The 14,822-nt window shown below is 39.8% G+C and overlaps 1 protein-coding gene across 2 annotated transcripts in view; it reads left to right on the forward strand.

The window, feature by feature from the left end:
• The first annotated feature begins 377 nt into the window (after positions 1-377).
• Positions 378-14,822, forward strand: part of LOC123510295 (basement membrane-specific heparan sulfate proteoglycan core protein-like) — a 150,727-nt gene continuing 136,282 nt past the window's right edge. For both annotated transcript variants that reach the window (XM_045265297.1, XM_045265298.1), the window contains exon 1: positions 378-475. The gene's annotated coding sequence lies outside the window, so the exon portion shown is untranslated. The remainder of the gene's footprint in view (positions 476-14,822) is intronic.

Raw genomic sequence — 14,822 nt, forward strand, 5'->3', positions numbered from 1 at the left:
ATTATCTGCATTCCTTTCTTTTCCACGTATGTTCCCTCCCTTCTCTCTAATTTTATTCTCCCTCTCTCTTCCTCCCTCCTCCTTCCAACTACTCCTCTTCCCACTACTTATGTTCCCTCTCCTCTTCCCCTCATCCACTCTCAAGTTTCCTCTCATCCTTCCCTCTTCCCTCCCCTCGTCCACATCCCCTCACCCTTCCCTCTCTCCATTTCCACTCCTCCTCATTCCTTCACTTATCTCCCCTCCCTCCCACTGTGTCCTCTCACTCCACCCTCATCATCCCCTCTTTTCCCTTCCCCCCACACCCCAAGTTTCCCCCTTTCACCTCCATCGCCACACCCTCAGCTGTTGGAGGCCGTGAGCTCACCACTAGAGTCAGTTGTTCTCAGACTGTGAAGGTGGGAGGACGCTGCTCTGCTTCGCTCCTCTTCGCGCACACACGCACACACTCGCTAGCACTGTCACGCCCTCTTCGGTTCGGACTCTTCCCTACTACAGCCTTGTACTCTTTGTGTCTCTCCCTCTTTGATGCTTGTACAGATTTTCTCGCTCCCTTTTAGGATTTACTTGGAGGAATTCGGGTTTTCCTTGGCGATTAACTTGCGAGATCTGTTAGGGGTTTATTTGCACCATAGGAACGCACATACAGACAGACACACGCTAAGTAGCCAGGACAATGTGAGACAGAGGATAAATGTAATGAGTATAGCGTATTTTCCTTTCCATCTCGCTTTCTTTTAGGGTTTCAATGTTTTCTCTCTCGCGCCAAGGAAGATTCCCAACAGTTTGAAGAAAGAGAAGTGAAAAGTTCTTGTTTTTGTTGCGGCCTTTTGTACGCGTTCGCCTCCCGGATGTTTTAATGTTTTCCCCCCACATTGTTTACCTTAAAGACACTCCCGCTAAGACCGCCACACCTGTGCTTAATTAAGATCACCCGGAGCAGGGTCGGCGAGAGCAGGTGAGTGACGTGGAAATGTACCTTAATTAATGACCTTTTAACATGCTTTCATCCTTCAGGGGCGTGTGTGTGCGTTTGTGTGTGTAGGTGTGCTCAATACATGTATACCCGTCATTGCTCTTAAAGGATTAATTTGATCTGAAAAGAGTCATGTCGTGTAGGATGGGAAAAAAGAGGGGAGAAGGATTTAAACCCGATTTTTGGCCACCGCTCTCTCTCTCTCTCTCTCTCTCTCTCTCTCTCTCTCTCTCTCTCTCTCTCTCTCTCTCTCTCTCTCTCTCTCTCTCTCTCTCTCTCTCTCTCTCTTTTCAGCAAACTTATTTAATTCTGAGTGTTTGTCTTTCTCTCTTCAAACTGATCGAGTCCAAAACAAGATATTTATTTATTTATTTATGTGTGTGTGTGTGTGTGTGTGTGTGTGTGTGTGTGTGTGTGTGTGTGTGTGTGTGTGTGTGTGTGTGTAGGTACGTGTCATGGTTTACGTGATTCGACGTGACACATTTGGAGGTTCTTGAAATAAGTGACGAAAATTAACTGGCAATTTCGCTGCGGAACAAATAAATACAGTAAAAGTTTGCGCATTCATACTTAGCGCTAATTTGCATAATGAATTACGTGGGTATATTTCGTCTTTTTTACTTTTTTTTCACTTTCTCCTCTTTTTTTTCTTTTCTTTAAGCTTCGCCATTGCATTAACTGTTTGTTCTTACTTTTTTGTTTGTTTATTTAGATTTGCTGTTGTTGTTTTGCTTCCCTGTTCAATCGTTTCTGCTTTAGTATTATTTTTCTCTATTTTTTGTATTCTCTCTCTCTCTCTCTCTCTCTCTCTCTCTCTCTCTCTCTCTCTCTCTCTCTCTCTCTCTCTCTCTCTCTCTCTTTCATTTTATTTTGTCATGCTTGTTTTCTCGTTTTTTTTTTTAACATGTAATTTTCGTTTTCCTGTTTTGTGTCGTTCTGTGTGACTGCGCTAGATTTTATTTTATATATTTTTTATTATATATCTGCTCTCTCTCTCTCTCTCTCTCTCTCTCTCTCTCTCTCTCTCTCTCTCTCTCTCTCTCTCTCTCTCTCTCTCTCTCTCTCTCTCTCTCTCTCTCTCTCTCTCATGGCCACTTGCCACGCTTCCTTCTCTCTCTTTCCTTTTTTTCCACACTTTATTCCCATCTTTTATCATGTCTCTTCTTTTACACTTCGCTCACCTTTTTTCTTCTTTTTTTTTCATCCGTCGCGGCATTTTTCTCTCTGCGTTCCATTTCTCTTTTCGCGCTCTCGTTGCTGGATATCGCCTGGTGCAGCTTCCTAGTATCATTTCCAGTCCGTCCTGCCTCATGTCTGTCTGTTTGCCTGTCTATTTGAACGTCCGTCCGTTGTCCGCCAGTGCGTCCGTCCCCGTGTCCTGTGCTAAGCTATCTTGTTTCGTTTTCTTTATTTTTTTATATTTTACGTGTCCGGTTTTCCTGTCCGTCTCTTGCCTCCCTGCATCATATTTCAGGCTCTTGTTTTATGCACCCCCGTCTGTCTATCGTTGGGTTTCCAGTTAAGGTATTCTTTTTATTTCGTCGCGTTTAGTGTGTCTCTCTGGTACTAAGATATGCTCTCTGTTTTGTTCATTTGTGTCTTTAGACTTATATTTTTGTTTATGTATACGGGTAATATTTTCGGCTTGTATATTTGTTTCCTGAGTAGAATATTCTGTTTGTGTGTGTCTTCAGTAGTAACGTGTCGTGTCTACAATGTTCTGTTTCACAATTCTCGATACCACTGAAATATTTCATGTCGTTTTTTTTTTTTTTTTAGCATGTCTCTGAAACTAAAATATTCTGCCGATGTATTTTTCTATTTAGCATTTGAAACTGGAACCTAAATAATGTCCATATTTTTTTCTCTTTTCCATCTGTTTCTGACACTGAAAGATTCTGTTTTGCTTTCAGTATATCTAGATTAAAATATTCTGTCGATATATTTTATTCTGTTCAACACTCGTCTCTGCAACTATAATGTTCTGTCTACATTGTTGTGTTCAGCTCTTGTCCCTGGTAGTGAAATGTTCTGGAACAAAGTATTCTACCAGTATTTACATATTTATCATCGCTCTAACCTGTCTATTAATTTTCTTCACATATAGTAAATATTTCAAAATTTTCCTACTTCCATCTTGCAAAAGGTAAACTATTATTCACCGAATAACACTGCACGAAAACATGCTAAAAGATAAGAAGATTGCAACAAGTCATGTGACACCCACAAAGCAGCTCATGACACTCTACTCTTACATAAGTTATCACAACTGTTACCATTTACTTTGAAAACTGCAAAAAAATATGATGCCTCGGAAATAGCGTCTATATAAACTAACTTTACTGTATTACCTAAAAAATATCAAGTCGAATACAAAGCATGAAGGGAACGTGATTCTGTAAATGCATCTAATACCAGACACATTCCCCTCACCAGTTCCCGCTGTCCATTTCTGTCTCCCCTCAGTGGCTGTCTATCGGCCTCCTCTCCTCCATACTTGGCCTGTCTGTTCTTTTCCCTCGTCCCGCTGTCTTGTTCTTATATTTCGCATCGCTGTCTATTCATGTCTCTATTGCCAGTATATTTTATCCCTTTTCGCTTCCATTCTCAGTATCTGTCTATTTCAGCCCTCGCCCACAATTCTCTCTCTCTCTCTCTCTCTCTCTCTCTCTCTCTCTCTCTCTCTCTCTCTCTCTCTCTCTGGTCGGGCTTTCGCCTTGTTTTCCTTACAAAATAGTGTGACCCGTTTTTTTCGTCTTTTTTGTGGGTTTCCTTCCTGTTGTCCCACACTTGAAGTTGTTCTGTTTCTTTCCTCGCATCTCTGTTATTGCTGCTATTTTCGAGCTGTGAGGAGGTGGATATTTACTATTTGCACTTTATATCTTCATTTCCGCTGTTTATCACGAGTTTTCTTACCCTTTCCTTTCTTTATATTTCTATGATCATGTGATCCATCCGTCAAAGCTTTCCATAGCCTTTCTCTCTCTCTCTCTCTCTCTCTCTCTCTCTCTCTCTCTCTCTCTCTCTCTCTCTCTCTCTCTCTCTCTCTCTCTCTCTCTGCATTATCTATTGAATATATGTATTGTCACGCCGGGAAAATTATCTGTCTGTCCGAGTCGTCTTTTATTTTTCTGGTGGCTCAGTTCACCAGTCTCTCTTATCTACTCCGCTGTGTGTCTTCGTTGCCTTGACTTTTTGCCTTCCAGATTCAGAGGCGAGTGAGTTGTGTCGATCTAATGTAATTTATATATGTAGGTTCGTAAATGTGTGTGTGTGTGTGTGTGTGTGTGTGTGTGTGTGTGTGTGTGTGTGTGTGTGTGTGTGTGTGTGTGTGTGTAAAGGAGTCATGTCTGTATCTCTCTGTTTGATATAAGGATGAACAGGATGGGAATTGAATTATGTAAAATAGAAAGAGGAAAACAAGAAGAATATTAAATGTAGTATTGATAACCACCCTTTATCTCTCTCTCTCTCTCTCTCTCTCTCTCTCTCTCTCTCTCTCTCTCTCTCTCTCTCTCTCTCTCTCTCTCTCTCTCTCTCTCTCTCTCTCTCTCATCATTACGCTTTGAAAACACCACTTAAATTTACTCCTTGAGAATCAAAAAGAAGGGAAAAAAAAGAGAGCACCTTACTAGATGTTGATGGTTAGATAGAGAGAGTGAGAGGGATGGTGGGTGGGCAGATCATGTCCTTTACTCGCCTCTCTTCACGCTTAAAAACAGAAGGATTGCGGAGATAGAAATAATGCACACACACACACGAAGACTTAAGAGTTTAGGATGGTGTGTCTGTTTTTACTTAGTTCTTCTTTGTTTTTTTTTATTTAACTGTGACGAATGGAGGAATTTAGAAGACAAAGAAAAGTATGGAAAAATAAGAAAATAAATACAAGTTTCATATACGTAGATTTCTGTCTGTTTTGTTTTGTGTTTTATTGTTTTCGTATAAAAAAAACAAGTCTGTCTAATGAAAACAAAATGAATAAGGGAAAAAAAGGGGAAAATGTAAAAATCAGTCAAAAATATCGGAATGGAATAGAAAGAAGGAAAGAGGAAATAAATAAAATAAGCAGAATAAACATAAAGAAATTATATAATAGGTTAGAAAAAAAAGAGAGAAAAAAAAACAAGAAAGAAGGAAAGAGAGAAGAAAGAGTAGAAATAAAAAAAGAATAAACACAAAAAATACCAGAATCAGTTAGAAGAAAATAAAATAAAAGGAAAATAAAACGTAGAGTAACAGTAGATAAGAATACAAGGAGAGAGAAAAAAAATAGAATAAGAAGAAAAAGAAGAAAAAACAAAAGAAAAGGAAACGTAAAATAACAGTAGACAAGGGTACAAGAAAAAAAAATAATAGAATCGGAAAAGAAAAGAAAAAAGGAAAAGAAAACGGAGGAACAGTAGACAAGGATACAAGGAGAGGAAAGTAAGCTTGCCTAATTTTCTGCCTGAATTCATTGTGGCAAAAAGAGGCGAAACGTTTTAATTCAGCGGCATTTCACACGAAGCCGGTTCCATTGGTCCCTTCCGGTAACTACATTAATGGACCCTCACAAAGACGCCTCGGGCACTGTAGAAAACGGGAGGCACTTCAGCTTTAGAAATGACGAGGGGTAACCAAAGTATATGTTGCTGAATGCCATGTTGAGAGAGAGAGAGAGAGAGAGAGAGAGAGAGAGAGAGAGAGAGAGATTGTTACTTGATTACAAAATGTGAGTTTCTGAAAAAAAGAGTAAGAAAAAGCTTGAGAGAGAGAGAGAGAGAGAGAGAGAGAGAGAGAGAGAGAGAGAGAGAGAGAGAGAGATAGCGGCTACAAAATACACCAGTCCTCCTTAATGAAAGTGTTTCTCATCTTTAGTAGGTTCATAGAAAACGGGAAGTCACTGATGTACATTAACGATATTGAAAGTTAATTAGAGAAATGGTGTAAAGAGGATAAAAATCTCTCTCTCTCTCTCTCTCTCTCTCTCTCTCTCTCTCTATATTTATTTTCGCATATTTTTCCTTTCCGATTCTTTCCTCCATTATTCTTATTTGTTTTGTTACTTTTCTCTGTTTTTAGTTTTACTTTCTACATTTTATATCTTTTATTATTTCTTTATCTGGTTCTCGCTTTTTTTTTCTTTCTATCCGTCTGTGTGTTCGTTTTATTTATTTTCCTTCCGTGTGTGTGTGTGTGTGTGTGTGTGTGTGTGTGTGTGTGTGTGTGTGTGTGTGTGTGAAATTGAATAAGCTGGAGTAACCAATCCGCCTCACCTGCTCTCTCTCTCTCTCTCTCTCTCTCTCTCTCTCAAAAGTTCCCGACGCTGTGGTTCTGTTTTTTCTCTGGCGCCGGAATCCTTAAAACTAACTCACTCTCACTTTCCCACTCACTCTCACTCTCTCTTTCACTCAAAAATGGGGGAGAGGATGGCTGGTCTGAGCGCCGGGTAAAGAAAACGAAGTTTGGGCACCTCTTTTTTAGTTTTTCCATTTATTATTGCTGTAATGTGAAAGGTTGTGAATTTTGGGTGAAAGGTGAATTTGAATAGTTGTAGTAGTGGTGGTGGTGGTGGTGGTGGTGGTGGTGGTGGTAGTAGTAGTAGTAGTAGTAGTAGTAGTAGTAGTAGTAGTCATAATGATGTTTGTATGTCTTTGTGATGTCAGTCAGTGGGAGAAAACTGAAGAAAAAAGATGTTGTAGATGTAGAAGATAATTGTTTTATTTTTTGTATTATGTTGGCTGATATAGTAGTAGTAGTAGTAGTAGTAGTAGTAGTAGTAGTAGAAAAAAGAAGTAGTAGTGGAAATAGAAGTAAAAGTAGTAGTAGTAGTAGCAGTAGAAGTAGTAGAAATATTATTATTATTAGTAGTAGTAGTAGTAGTAGTAGTAGTAGTAGTAGTAGTAGTAGTAGTAGTAGTAGTAGTAGTAGTAGTAGAAGTAGTAGTAGTAGTAGTAGTAATAGAAGTAGTAGTAATAGTAGTAGTAATAATACAAGTAGAAGAAAGAGGTGAAATAGTAGCCGTAATATCAGAGAGAGGAGGAAAAAAAAGTAAGAGAAAGAAAAAAAGAAAAAAATATGAAGATAAAAGAAAAATAGATGGAATAGACACTAGGAAGAAAAAAAATAGAAAAAAAAGAATAAGTAGAAGTAGTAGTAGGAGCAGTAGCAGCAGTAGTAGTAGTAATAGTAGTAGAAGTGGCGGTAAGCGAATCCGGTTCCGAGCACCATCTGTCTCGCCACTCAAGAGGGAGCGTTTCTTCGTCCCACCGATCGCTTATCTGATTTTCCTCGTGGGGTCCTGGAGTGTAAAGTGTTTAGTGTGGAGGAGGAGGAGGAGGAGGAGGAGGACGAGGAGGAGGCTAAAGAGACGGAATCGGAAAAGAGGAAAGAGGAGGAGGAGGTAGTTGTAGAGAGAGAGAGAGAGAGAGAGAGAGAGAGAGAGAGGGAAAAAAAAAAAAAAAATGATAGAATGTGGAGGCTGGAAAAGACGAAAAGGCGGGAAAGAGAGGGACAGGAACCAACGGGTTTAGTAGGAGGAGGAGGAGGAGGAGGGTCGTTACGTTTCCCCAGCAACACTTGAGGGGAATCTGATCGCTTATCTCCAGCTGACTACAACATCGACTGTGCAACTTGGCAGACGCGACCCACAGTTCAAACACACCCCGCCTTGCCACTTAGAAGAGAGAGAGAGAGAGAGAGAGAGAGAGAGAGAGAGAGAGAGAGAGATATTTATGACCCAAGTGAGCAAAAGTGTCCAGAGAATATATGTTACTGTGAAGCGATGTTACCTGTCCCTCTCTCTCCCTCACCTTCTCCCTCTCTCTCTCCCTCTCCCTCTCCCTCTCCCTCTCCCTCTTCCTTTCTCCCTCTCCCTCTCCCTCCTGAAGGACCTGTTAGATGCATTTATGTCTCTTCTGTCTTTTAATATTTTGCGAGTTAGCTGGTGTGGCCTCCTCCTCCTCCTCTCCTCCTTCTCCTCCTCCTCCTCCTCCTCCTCCTCCTCCTCCTCCTCCTCCTCCACCTCCTCCTCCTCCTCCTCCTCCTCCTCCTCCTCCTCCTCCTCCTCCTCCTCCTCCTCCTCCTCCTCCTCCTCCTCCTCCTCCTCCTCCCCGACGTATCGTTTAACTCATTCATTCATTCATTGCCATTACGATTTAGTTCGAGATAACGAATGGAAGATTTTTTTTTGCTTAGAGAGAGAGAGAGAGAGAGAGAGAGAGAGAGAGAGAGAGAGAGAAGGTTAGAATATCGTATTACTTATAAAATTGATGATATGAAAAGGTAATGAAAATTCTCTATGTATTTTAATGTTAGTTGAAACTTTTATTCGCTAAAGGAGAGTAGGATGATGAAGTACGATAACAATGACATGATAGGAGTTAAAGTAATGATTGCATGTTGAATAATAATAGATAGTAATAGATAATGTCAGTAACAGTAACATAGAATAACAACAGAATAGCATTATAACGTGTTTTACTGTAAAGGATATTATAAGAGTTACTTCATGAATTACTTATAACCAAATATTAGTGCGAAAAATAACTTACACGGGCAAAACTAAGCCTCTCCCTCACTTTACACTGCAAGACTCACATAACTGGAACCATGCTCGCTTTGGGTTCGAATTCTGTCCAAGGTCCGAGTGTAGGTTGGTCTTCACTCGGGGCAACTATTTAATAGCGGGTGGGAAACATTCAGATAGGAGGTACCTCAAAAAGTATCCCCTTTAGCCCATAAATTCCCGTGAAAAAACCCACATTGTATAAAAGAAGCGTTACGTAACATAGGAAACACGCGAAGTAGGTGTCGAGTAATCATCATAAGTAACAATATAAGAGTCGTAGCGTGATATTAAAACAGAATCCATCACGAAAGGCTCAAATAAAGTACTTAAGGGAATATTTAATAAGGCCGTATATATATTGTAAGTGATACCATAAGTAAGGGGGAGGAACATAAAAGTAAATCACCCAAAGGAGGATGAAATAAAGGCTCCTCTGACAGGTATATTGTACACAAGGGTTCTTCAGGACAATTGTTGGAGCCGCCTGTGTTTTGTGTGGCGGGGATATGTGTCTGGTGATATAGATTGCTTCTGTTATATCTTCATTCTCCGTGTGTGTGTGTGTGTGTGTGTGTGTGTGTGTGTGTGTGTGTGTGTCGGTGGGTGGGTGTCTGGTTCGGTGGTTGTGTGAAATTTCTATTCTGCCAAAATTTCAATCTTGCTCTACGTAGTGTGTGTGTGTGTGTGTGTGTGTGTGTGTGTGTGTGTGTGTGTGTGTGTGTGTGTGTGTGTGTGTGTAATGGGTTGGTGTGTTGTGTACAAATGCAATTTCGTGTTGAGTTCATGTAGAATTAATTGCAATGAGCTCCGTACGTTTTTATTTTGTTCTGCACACACACACACACACACACACACACACACACACACACACACACACACAAACTCAATCTTCTCCTTTCACAAATTTTCGAATCGTGAATCAAAAAGTATAGTTGTGGGATTTTTTTCCGTCTCACTTTTGACAACTGGGTTAACAAAAACTAGACCATGCTCTCTCTCTCTCTCTCTCTCTCTCTCTCTCTCTCTCTCTCTCTCTCTCTCTCTCTCTCTAAAACCCTCCACCTTCCTCCCTTCACACACAGAAACCTTCCCTCTCTTTTCCCTCCATCTCCCTTCCCCTTTCTCGTTCTTTTTCCTCCTATTTCTTCATCCCATTTCTCACTATCCATTTTTTTTTCCAGTCCCTCAATTCGCTGGCCCATCTCTGTCTCTTTCTCTCTCGCTTTCCTTTTGTACCATCCCCTCCTCTTTCTCTCTTTCTCCCTCTCTGCTTTATCTCCCTTGTTCTGCTATGCTGCCCTTGCTCTCTATCTCTCCCTCTCTCCCTCTCTGTCCCACTCTCTCTTTCTCTCTCCCCGTGTTCCTCGCTCCACCTATTCACAAAGGCGCTAAATGGCATAGTTTACGGTAAAGTTTATGAAAGCTGTTCATAGAAAACGTTATGCGAAAAACAATGGTAAAGCCACTTGTTTTTTGGCCAGCTAATGTATTGGTGGCGTTGTGCCGGAAAGTACGCTAGTTTGAATTGGTTTTTCATTACACTTTTAGGATTGCGCTTAGTGGAAGTGGTATATTTAGTAGTAGTAGTAGTAGTAGTAGTAGTGTAGTAGAAGTGTATAGTAGTAGTGGTGGTGTTGGTGGTGGTAGTAATGTTGGTGATGTTGGTAGTGGCAGTAGTTGCAACAGTGGTTGGTAAAAGTAGTGCGTTAGAGAGAGAGAGAGAGAGAGAGAGAGAGAGAGAGAGAGAGAGAGAGAGAGAGAGATTATTAAAGGAAAAATACAATAACAATGTAAAAAAAAAAAAAATCGCAAAGCCAGAAAGGATATATAAAATAGAAATAAAACACAGGTCACACCGAAACATTATTACAGTTTCAGCTTGAGCCAATTAACGTGAATTCCTTTAATTACAAAACGTGAACCCTGATAACTTGTGGCAATTCGGTCAGGAGTCCCACCAGATCTCTCTCTCTCTCTCTCTCTCTCTCTCTCTCTCTCTCTCTCTCTCTCTCGTTATGTGTTTTCAATAATCCTCTTGTTTTTTTCTCTTGTTTCCGGTTTTCTCTTCCTCTTCAATGATTCCTAAATGTCGTAAAATATTGGATCTATTCTGGTGATATTTGTGAATTTAATAATTAGTGTTAGATTCAAAATGTTCTTTTTATCTTTCATGTAATTGGTGGTGGTGGTGGTGGGATTATAGTAGTAGCAGGGATGGTGGTTGTCCGTTATAATTTAGTAGCAGTAATAGTGGTTGAATAGTAGTAGTAGTTGTGGTGGTGGTGGTATTTGTGGTGGAGGTGGTGGTGGTGGTGGTAGTAGTAGTAGTAGTCGTAGTAGTAGTAAGAGTTATAATGTCTGCAAAATAGCTGTTATGTTATTAGTTATATTATTTTTGGCCCATTATTATTATTATTATTATTATTATTATTATTATTAGTAGTAGTAGTAGTAGTAGTAGTAGTAGTAGTAGTAGTAGTAGTAGTAGTAGAATTGATAGTAGTAGTAGTAGTAGTAGTAGTAGTAGTAGTAGTAGTACTAGTAGTAGTAGTAGTGATTATGAAACAGGAGTAATATTAATTGCAGAGTATTTTTCTAGTTGTAGTAGTAGTGGTAGAAGTAGAAGCAACAATAACAGCAATTTAATTACCAACAAGAACAACAATAACAACAGCAGTAATAACAATAAAAGTAATAATGAAAACAAACAGCGATAATTACCTTGATTTTATTCCAGGCACACAACAATATATCACCTAATTTTGCTACGTCATTTGCAGTTTCTTGGTTGTGACGCCGGAATGAGCGAGTCAATGAGGGGAATGACGGACGTAATTTATGACAACATTGCTACACTCATCAACCAATCATCATCATCATCATCATCATCATCATCATCGTCATCATCATCATCGTCATCAGTTTTTGTGCAATTTTTTCATGTTTCCTCTTTAGACATTGGCATTTTATTACATTTTTTTCTTATTTTCTTTCCTCTTACAGAAAAAAAACAGAAAAGTTAGTATTATCATCGTTTTCACTGTCCACATCTTTCTTTTTCTTCCCTTTTTCCTCTTTCTCTTCCTCCTTCTCAATATCTTTCTCTCTGTGTCCTCCCTTTTTCTCCTCCTTTTTACTCTTTCTCCTCGTCGTCGTCTTCTCTCTTCTACGCCTCCTCTTCCAGCTTGTGTGTGTGTGTGTGTGTGTGTGTGTGTGTGTGTGTGTGTGTGTGTGTGTGTGTGTGTGTGTGTGTGTGTGTGTGTGTGTGTGTGCGTGAGTGTGTCAGGTGTTCTCATTCAACATAGCTGTGAATTCTGAAGTCCATCTTGTAGTTCATCTCGCTTTCATATTTCGATTCACGGCGAGATGGCGCGATCTGAATACTGTAAGAGAGAGAGAGAGAGAGAGAGAGAGAGAGAGAGAGAGAGAGAGAGGAGAGGAGGGTTACTGGTGTAGTTACTCAATGGGTTTAAAATAACAATAAAATATCATTGTATTGGGAAAAAAAGAATCCAATTTTACTACGAAGGTGTTTAAGGGAAGGTTCCAGTGTTAAAGTGGATTTGTGTGAGAGAGAGAGAGAGAGAGAGAGAGAGAGAGAGAGAGAGAGAGAGAGAAATGTGGGAATGTGCGAGCTTACTTCCATTGTCTTTTGATCATGAATATCCTTTAATCTCTCTCTCTCTCTCTCTCTCTCTCTCTCTCTCTCTCTCTCTCTCTCTCTCTCTCTCTCTCTCTCTCTCTCTCTCTCTCTCTCTCTCTCTCTCTCTCGCTCGCTCTCTCTTTCATGCAGTCAAGAGAGAGAAAAAAAAAGAGAGAGAGAGAGAGAGAGATGCTTCATATAATTCAAGAACCAGTACTGTATTTGCTTTTGTCTCTCGCTGTGTCTGTCTGTATGTAAGTCTCAGCACTCTCTCTCTCTCTCTCTCTCTCTCTCTCTCTCTCTCTCTCTCTCTCTCTCTCTCTCTCTCAATGACAGTAAATTGCAGCCAATCATGAAATCTCTGGTCCTCAAATATAATCGGATTAATATTTTTTGCCTGATTGACTGCGTGAGTGGCTGCGGCTATCACGCGTCCCTTTGTTTACACTGGGACCTTCCTGCTTTTCTTTGTCTAGTTCGCCCTGTACACGTGCAAGCAGGAGCCTTTTTTCCGTCCAGCGTCAGCGGTATTACTGTGGTTTTCATAAATTAATTTCTTTTGATGTACTTTGAGTGTTTTTTTTCTCTTTTTTTGTCCATGTGTGTTGTTTCTGTAAGTGTGTGTGTGTGTGTGTGTGTGTGTGTGTGTGTGTGTGTGTGTGTGTGTGTGTGTGTGTGTAAGATTGCTGTTGTTATTATTATTGTTTGCTGCCCTATTTGCCTACTACTACTGCTGCTACTACTGATCCTGCTACTACTACTACTACTACTACTACTACTACTACTACTACTACTACTACTACTACTACTACTACTACTACTACTACTACTACTACTACTACTATTACTACTACTACTATTTTATTACGTCTATTTTTCTGGTCGTTCTTTTATTAATACGAACTGTTATTGTTTGCGCCTTTGTTTCTTTTTCCAGGTTTTCCAGTTTTGTCTAAATTCTTTTCGGAGTGGTATGATTTATTCGTCGTTTTCCTTAACCAAATTCTACTTACCGCCTCTTCCCATTTTCTTTGGCACCATAACTGGCTCATCCAATTTCCCATTTCGGTTCCATTACCCTGTTGTAATTTCTCTCTCTCTCTCTCTCTCTCTCTCTCTCTCTCTCTCTCTCTCTCTCTCTCTCTCTCTCTCTCTGGCTTAAGATTCCCAACTTTTTTCCCTCTTAAGAATGTACTGGGGAAAATTTTCAAACATTTTCAGGAATTCTATGCAGAGTAATATTTTTTCATTGTCTTTATTTCCCTTTATTTCTCCTCTTTTTTCATTATCTTTTCATTATTTTATTGTCATCATCTTTATTAATTCATTTATGAGCAATGGTTTAATTGTACCTATTTTCATACTGTCCTGAATGAAGATTTTATGTTATTTTCTATATTTTTTTACTTAATGTGATCTAATCCTACCTTATCTAACCTAACTTAACCAATACTGTATCTCCTTCACTTTCCGGAATTCTCTCTTTCATTATTAGTCTCTCTCTCTCTCTCTCTCTCTCTCTCTCTCTCTCTCTCTCTCTCTCTCTCTCTCTCTCTCTCTTTCAACAGAAATTAATGTTTTGTATTGAATAATCCTTTCTTCATTCTTTCACTGATGGAATTAGCTGCCCACACAATGGATGACTTTTTTTTGGCAGTCATGTGATATTTTCTTTAGTTTCCCTGTTACCTGTACGCCTCCATTGTTATTTCCCTTTTCCCTCTTCTGCGAAGCTAATTTTCCTCTTTTCATTCGTCGTTCTTTGTTTCCCCATCGTTCCGTCCTTTCTGCTTTATCCTCTCTCTCTCTCTCTCTCTCTCTCTCTCTCTCTCTCTCATCTGTACTTTCAATATAAAACTCGATATTTATTACTTTCCTTTCCTTCCTTCATTCATTCCTCCTTTCCTTCCTCCGTCCCTTCTTTTTCTTCTGTTACCCTTTGCTCTTCTATCCTCCCTTCCTCCTTTACCTCCCTTCCCTCCTCCTTCTTTTCCTCCATTCCCTAGTATTTTTAGAGAGAGAGGAGGAATGCACAGGGGAGGAAGTGGATGGAGAGGAAAAGAGGAAAAGTAAAGAGGAGAAAGATTAGCGAGTGGAAACAACAGTGTCTTGTGATCTGAAGGGAAAACTTGACTAGGAGTAAGAGTTTGGAATCTGGAGTTTTGGAATGTGTTGTGTGGGGCATTCCAGGATTTCTCGTTTCCAGGACTCGTGTTAATCTTCATGGGGTAATTGCTCTTAATTGCCTTGGCGGTTATCAGAATCCTCCTCCTCCTCCTCCTCTTCCTTCTTCTCCTTCTCCTTCTCCTTCTCCTTCTCCTTCTTCTTCTTCTTCTTCGTCTTCCTTGTAGTATTCTCCAGTTTTCTCTATCTCCTCTTGTTTTCTCCCTTATTGATCCTCGTTTATGTTCTTTTATCTCTTTCTTTTCTTCTTTTCTTCATTCTCTTTCTTCCTTTTACTTACTTTCTCTTATTGTTCTATTGTTTTTCCTTCTCGTTTTCTTTTTTCTTTCTCCTCCTCTCATTTTTTATTCTATCTACCACTCTTCATTGTTTATGTTCTTTTATCTCTTTCTCCTCTGTTTTCTTCATTCTTTTTCTTCCTTTTTCTTTCTTTTTCTTTCTGTTTTCCTACCGTTCTTTCTTCTCAT

Source organism: Portunus trituberculatus, chromosome 28, assembly GCF_017591435.1.
Source record: "Portunus trituberculatus isolate SZX2019 chromosome 28, ASM1759143v1, whole genome shotgun sequence".
In the NCBI taxonomy this organism is placed as follows: domain Eukaryota; kingdom Metazoa; phylum Arthropoda; class Malacostraca; order Decapoda; family Portunidae; genus Portunus; species Portunus trituberculatus.